The sequence below is a fragment of the Pipra filicauda genome, unplaced genomic scaffold (assembly GCF_003945595.2).
Source record: "Pipra filicauda isolate LSUMZ 115617 unplaced genomic scaffold, ASM394559v2 scaffold72_size3293161_pilon, whole genome shotgun sequence".
NCBI classification, from domain to species: domain Eukaryota; kingdom Metazoa; phylum Chordata; class Aves; order Passeriformes; family Pipridae; genus Pipra; species Pipra filicauda.
The window spans coordinates 2,349,648-2,356,402 of record NW_024104898.1 but is presented as its reverse complement, the minus strand read 5'-3'; the positions used below and the strand labels follow the sequence as shown (position 1 = coordinate 2,356,402).

General features: G+C 48.4%; 1 long non-coding RNA gene across 2 annotated transcripts; it reads left to right on the top strand.

The window, feature by feature from the left end:
- The first annotated feature begins 1,672 nt into the window (after window positions 1–1,672).
- Window positions 1,673–6,282, top strand: LOC120324862. 2 transcript variants are annotated; one of them, XR_005566533.1, is made up of 3 exons: window positions 1,673–1,753; window positions 2,537–2,638; window positions 4,832–6,282. It is a non-coding gene; the product is annotated as an uncharacterized LOC120324862 (long non-coding RNA). The 2 variants fall into 2 exon arrangements; XR_005566532.1 differs by having other exon boundaries at window positions 1,683–1,753; window positions 2,540–2,638.
- The last annotated feature ends 473 nt before the right edge of the window (window positions 6,283–6,755 follow it).

Genomic DNA, 6,755 nt, shown 5'->3' with positions numbered 1-6,755 from the left:
AGTGCACAGCAAGGGTGCCAGCACCCATGGCTCTCCCCCACCATGTTCCCTGTTAGTGTAATGAGAGCTTTCAGGAGCACAGAAGCAGGCGGAGCCCCTTCCCCAGCTCCAGCCGAACACTCTCAACGTGATTTCCCAGAGCACATGCTTGGCTTCCTCTAGAAATCACATCTTCACCTGGTGCCCAGGGGTGGGCCCTGCCTAGGTGAAAGGCATTCAGCAAACCTGATCTACCATCAAGCTTATATAATTATTAGAATGTAATTGGTTTTCTTTTTTTTTCTTTCTCTTTTTTTTCCCTTTTATTTCTCTTTTTTCCTTTTTTTTTTTGTGTCCCCAAGCCATGTTGCTATGCAGAAGCTGCTGCTGCCATGGTTACGGTCCCAGCCAGCCGATACCCAGCTCTCTGCTACATCCTCTGGAAGGTGCTGAGCCTTGGGAGCCTGTGTGACATGCTGACCTCTTCCCAAAGCACAGGTCAGCCTGGCACCATCCCCAGCTGACAACTTCTCTTGCCACCTCTGCATTGGATCTCTGTACACGCAGACTTTCTGGCTTTGAGCTGAACACAGCCCTGTTGCACCAAGGCACTCCACACATCCCACTCTGAGGTGAGCCCTGCACCCAAGGGAAGCAGCAGTGGTACTGCTGATAGCCAGTACAAGTGGGTCTGGCTGATGCCGGGGCTGCTCATCAGGAGACAAGTCCCAAGCTGACTCGCTGTGGATGGCCATCAGTAGACTGGAGCTGAACAGGAACCTTCCAGGGCCTTGTGGCTGCTTGTCACTCGCTTGCACATACGTGTCTCTCTGCTTACTCCTTCTAAAAGGAAAAGCCAGCCAGGGGCCAAGGAGGTGTCACTGCACATCAGCTGATGTGATCTGAAGGCCATTTCTTGATGGGGAAAAATTACTGCTCTTTCTCTATAGCCATCCAATAGCATGGTTCAAGTTTCTAACTGGCTTTTTAGGGGCTCAGGCTCATACTAATTGCAGGTAAAGTGTGCTCTGTGTCATTCCACTGATTTTCCAAAGCATAGCCTGAATTGGGGCTGCATAATCATCTCCATGCATCTCAATCATCAATCTACATAGTCATCCTCCATGCATCTCTTCCAGTGGGCCTAAAGAGATCTAAGCTCAATTCCCCAACTGGACTAGGACATGTCTATTATCTTGCAAATCCTGACCTGATCCCAAACCAGGGCCCTCTTTTCCCCTCAGCCTCCCAGGCCCATATCTACACCATAAACAGCCCAGCTAAGTCTGCAACCAACCTCTGGATGCTCTTTGCACTCTTGCAGCTTTGCTTATGCTTTAACAAACCCCTGCCCTGGTCCTGCATGCCTGACTGCACCCCACAACCCTCAAGCTGCTAGCTTTAGGGTAGCAGGGAAATTTTCCTTGCCAGGTCAGAACAAGTAAGGGGTTAAGCCCAGGACAAGCAGACTGATATCCCCCCCAGCTGACTTCCACTGCCAGAAGCACTCCTGGGCTCTGAAACATACCTCTGCTCTGTGTGCCAAAGCAGTGGGCAGCTGCCTGAGCCCTCCCTCCTTGCAGGAATGGGGAGTAACTATGGTAACTGTCTCCGGCTGCATCCCAGCTCCTTGTTTGCCTCTCCTCAATAGTGCTTGTGTTTATCTTCGATGCTCCATTCGCAGCTTACTCCTTCTTTCTCATGACAAAGGCAGAAAGCACCGTCTTGCAACAGCTCCCAGCCTCCTTTCCCACAGACAAGCAAATCTCCACAGGTAAGGCACTACCTCACTCAACATCTTCCCTGTTCATCAACTGCAAGTTCCCATGGGCTCACAGCAGAGATGGTTAATCACCAGAGCACAAAATGAGTGTCTGAAGCCCGGCAGGAGGCTGGAGGTGCCAGCAGGCATCAGGAAGCACCACAGGAGAGGCTCGCTGCAAGGGCTGGTGGGGCAGCATGCTCACAGCTAGCTTGTAGATGCACAGAAGCCCGGGTTGTTTCCAGAGCCACCTAATAAAGCAATATAGGTGCCACCCTTAATCCCTGCATAACTTAATCCCTCAGATATCAAACATGGTGAGAGAGCCTCCTCCTGCACCTACACGTTCATCAAAATCTTTGGGGCACAGCCACTACTCCGTGCTGCAGCTCCCGGCACCAAAATTTATGCTCCAGTCTCAGCTGTGACTGTTCAGGTAAAAATTTTCAAAAGCATCTAAATGACTCAGACATGGAAATCAGTTTTGGGAGACACTCCTGAGAATGGATCTTGGGCTCTTGACACTTTTGAAATGTTCCCCACAATAATTTTAGAATGTCTAAACTACCAATTAGTGCTTGATTAACAATGGTAAATAGGAGCCTTGTGCTCTGCTATCTCCCTTGCTGTTTCAGCTATTAATGACAACTATACCACGAGCTGCCAGGGGAAACATTTAATATGGGAAGCCATGATTTCTTTTTCCTTTTGTGTTTTAAAAAAAAAAAAAAAGATGATGACATTTCTTTTCCCTTCTTTCTCTGTTTTTTTCCCCCTTTGCTTTGTCATGCCAAGCAGCACGTCTGACACCAGCTGAAAACATCTGGAGTGGTTCTGATAGGAGCAGAGCCAGCTGCCTTTTCATATTTCTCCGGGACTGGGAGATATATATCAGATGTGAGTGTCTCTCCTCACCAATAATATCTGAATAAATAACTGGTGGTGGCTTAGACCTGGCTAAAGCATTTGCACTCTGCCTCCTTTTGCAGGATTTGATTTACAATATCTTCTCTTGCTTCACACTGATTCTTATTTTACTTTAGGGGTTTTTTCATTCAATCATTTCTTTTCTGCTCCTCCTCTCCCTCCCCTCCCCTTCTTAGGCATTCAATCACAGCTGCCTGCAAGGGGGGTTGCAACCCAGCTTTTCATCTGTTTGTTCTGCAAACAGAGGAAACTTGAGATGCAAGAGTGGAAATATTTTCTAACTAGTCCCTGCCCAGATCTATTCTGAGGATCAGGGCTTGTCTGAGAGGTATGAGCCTGCCAGCATGGGGGAAGGTAGGGTAATATCTGGCCATGCCCAGGCACACAGAGGTGACAGGGAGATGTGATGTGGTTATCCATGGGCATTAGGGGTGCAAGTACTGCAGTCCTTGTAGGAACTTGCTTTCCTCTCCCCCTCACATCAAGGGTGTTTCTGCCCATGACAGAAACCCTCCTTGGTGCCACCAGGGACCCCAGACACCCAGTGCCAACCCTCAAAGAAGTTGCCTTCCTGCCCGCTGCCCCCGAAGAACAGCTGCCACCCCTCCCTGCAAGTAGAGGACAGATACCCAGCATACAGGTAGCAGGAGACTGAGCTGCACCAGCACAGAGCCCCAAAGGCACTCCCACATGTCCCTTGGCCACCAGGGTTTCCCATCACGGCTGCCTCCCCTCTCTCATGAGAGCCATTCTGTCACCTCTGCACGGACATCCCTGCCATGCTCAAATCACCCCTTCTTCCCATGGTGAAAGCCAGTGCTGTTGCTTCCAGCCATCAGAAGCAGAAGGTTGTGATGAATCCTTCCTCTCAAGATGTCCAGGGGTGCTGCAAAACCACTGAGACATGTGACTCCAGCAGGCCATCCCTTGCTGGGCGCTGGTGAGGAAAGAATGCACCTTGGGATGCCAAGGGCATTTCTGGCAGCAGGAGCAGTTTCAGACAAAGAGGAGAGCAAGTTATGTGACAGTGATGAAATGTGAAACCAGCTGCTTTTAAGGCCTTTCATCCATCATCCTTGTGAGCCTGTAGCAGTGACAAGAGGGAGGGTGGGATGAAGGGAAAACTGAGAAAGAAGCATCCTGAAGGGAGTTCACTTTGAAGGCTTGGCATAGGTTAAAAATAAACAGGTCGTCTCATGTGTCTCTGCACTTCCATCCACTCCTGTCTGTACAAATAACCCCCTGAGAGTGACACTTCCAGTGTCAGGTCTCTGTGTGGGTCAGTGACAGCTGGGAATGGGGTCTAACAGACTGTCCAAGTCACCTCACAAATCTACCTCTCCTAAGGCATTGCCTTTCCTCATACAGAACCTCCAAGATCTCCATACAGAGAGTCTCTTCCACTGCACATATCAGCCTCAGCTCCACAGGGCAGACCCACACCATGGCAAAACAAACCCCAACACAACATATGTTGGGAAGCAGACCCCCTTGAGAGCATCAGCTGGGAGCTCTGAGCGCCGTGGCAGCTTAGGTTGCTCCTCATCTCCACCAGGACCTCTGGAGGGTAAGGCTAGATGCACTGGCAGTGCCATATTGGAAGAAGAGTTTGTTCCTCTTGCACTGTATGTCTTCAGAGGTGGGGCGTTTGCCTCCAGGGCCATCACATTTTCTGGTTGTTCATGGGAAATGTAGGTAAAATCAGGTTCTGCCTTTTACTACAGAAGAGAAAGTGTGTTTTCCAGCCTGGAAATGCAGCCACCCTTAGCTTCTTCCAACTGTTCAGAAGTGGGAGTCCACTGTGTATGAAATTGTCTTCTCCTGAGGATCAGAGAACCAAGGACAGCCCGGCCACACCATGTAGAGAAAACCACCCTGGGAAGCAGCCTGCAGCAGGCAAGTGGTGGCCATGGGTCATTGGCTGAGATCTGATTTGTTGCCCCCTAAAAAGCTTTTGCCAGGTTAGTTGGAGATTTGAGTGTGGAAATGTATTGCATCACCTGGCAGAGGATGGTTAAAAGCAAGGCAAGGGGCATGTTCCAGTGAAGGGCTTCAGAAGAAAAGCAACCATGGAATTGTCATGCAACTGCTTGTTTGCGTTATTTTGGGCTCAAATGTTTGCAAATACAACCTGTTCTAAATTGGTCTCTCTCTCTTTTTCAGACTATGCATGATAAATGTGTTGATTTTGCATTCAGCTCTGGGAACTAAGACAGGGCTGAGAAGAAGAGCAACTGTGAGAAGGGAATGCTTGCCTGGAATGTGGTTTAGTGAGCATGTGGATCCTTGTGAACACAGGGCATTTACAAGTGACTAATCACTACCATGCCCTCCTAAGAGCCTTCTCCAATCCCACCGCTGTGCTCCTTGTGGACACTAACAAATCCAGCCTCACAGCCCCCAGGGAAACAAGAGACTGAGGAAATCACTTTCCCAAGGACATATAATCCATCTGCAGCAGAGCATGCAAAGTGTCATTCTGCCCTGGGTCACCTCCCCACACCCGCCAAATGGGGCCCCCCTCACGTCATCATGGGCTGCAGCTGGCTGTGTCCACACTGTCTGTAGGCAGGCTTCAAGGATAAGGTGCAACCAAGGAGTTTGGGTTGGCATGCAGAGTTAAGCCTTGAGCTACCACAATGGCAAGGATGTACCCAGGACTCTCACCTGTGCTTGAAATGTTCTGCTGCTGAGTAAACCTCCAAATCCACAGCACCCCACTGCTCCATATCCACCCAGCACTGCTCAGCATCCACACTGTCCTCTCTTAAAGCAGCTGAACCCATCTGTGTGGAGCTATCCTGGAGGTCTGCATAAGCACCACAGGATCCTAGGACCTCCAGCCAGATGAAGTACACACCATCATTCCTCCTAAACAACACAGGTCTCCAAAAAGCTTTTGCAACCCTTGCTGCTCTTGATTTTTTTTGCACTTCCCATGCCAGACAGAAAAGCGGTGACCATGACAAGTGCTGTGTACTGTTCAGCTGAAAGCATATCTAAAGCCACCCGGTCACTTCAGAAAAAAAATTATAAAGACCCTTGAGGAGGAGAAGGCTGAAATGAGGCAGACAACCCTGCAGCAGCTTATTTATTAGAAGACTTTCACCAGGGAAGAGGTGTCTCAGGGATGTGCCAGAGAGACAATTAGTGGCAAGGACACCAGTGCAGCTGCAGCAATTGAAAAGCAGCGTGGCAGAAGCAGGAGTATATTTAGGGGTGGTCCTGAGCAGGAGAAGGAGTCAATTTTCAGGGTCACACTTTCCCACTGAAAGATTCTTCTTTGGGTTGACCAAGCTAGGTCACGCATCACTGCAAAAATCAGCGAATTATTTCAACTGAGGAGAAGAAAACTGACAAGTTCAAAGGCTCCAATTCAACATTTTCTGAATTAGCTGTTTTAGCTTCTTGAAATAGCCATTTATTTTTACAGATTTCTAATAGGCTATTAGACCTTTTTTTAAGATCCCTTAGCAGAACATTTGCTTTCAAACTGAGTAATTTACTCAACACAAGATGATTTTTCTGCTTTTCATTACAGCAGGAAACTGAAAAATAATGAATTTCCCAATGACCCCCAGTTGTGGGCTTGTTTTGTGGTGTTTTTTTTGGTTTTTTTGGTTTTTTTTTTTGATGCTGTTTTTCCCATAGCAAACTAAAGCAGTGCTTATTTGCACAGCTCTAGTCAAATGTCATGTCCCTCAAAAATCTCAGCTGACCAGGTTAAGAGCCAGGAACTGCACAGCTGCAGGTGCAAGTGGCACACACTCCCAAGAAACACAGAAGCCCAGGCTTCTCATTATCTTAGCTAATTGCTTGACAAAAGACAGCAGGTTTTTGTTTGCCATTTTGCAATGGAGTGAGGTCTGTGGTGAGGAAAATGTCGTCCCCTTCATAAGAACATCTGTACAGTATCCCATGAGATCCCAGCGTCCTGTCAGGGACCAGGGACCAGGGCAGACTAGGTCAAGCATATACAAAACTTGCTCTTAATCCCTTTCCTTCAACAGAAGTGAACAGGTTCAACACAGAGGCTTGCTAAAACAGAGACAGTTTAATTATGCTCAGTAACGAGTTCTGGGTTTTC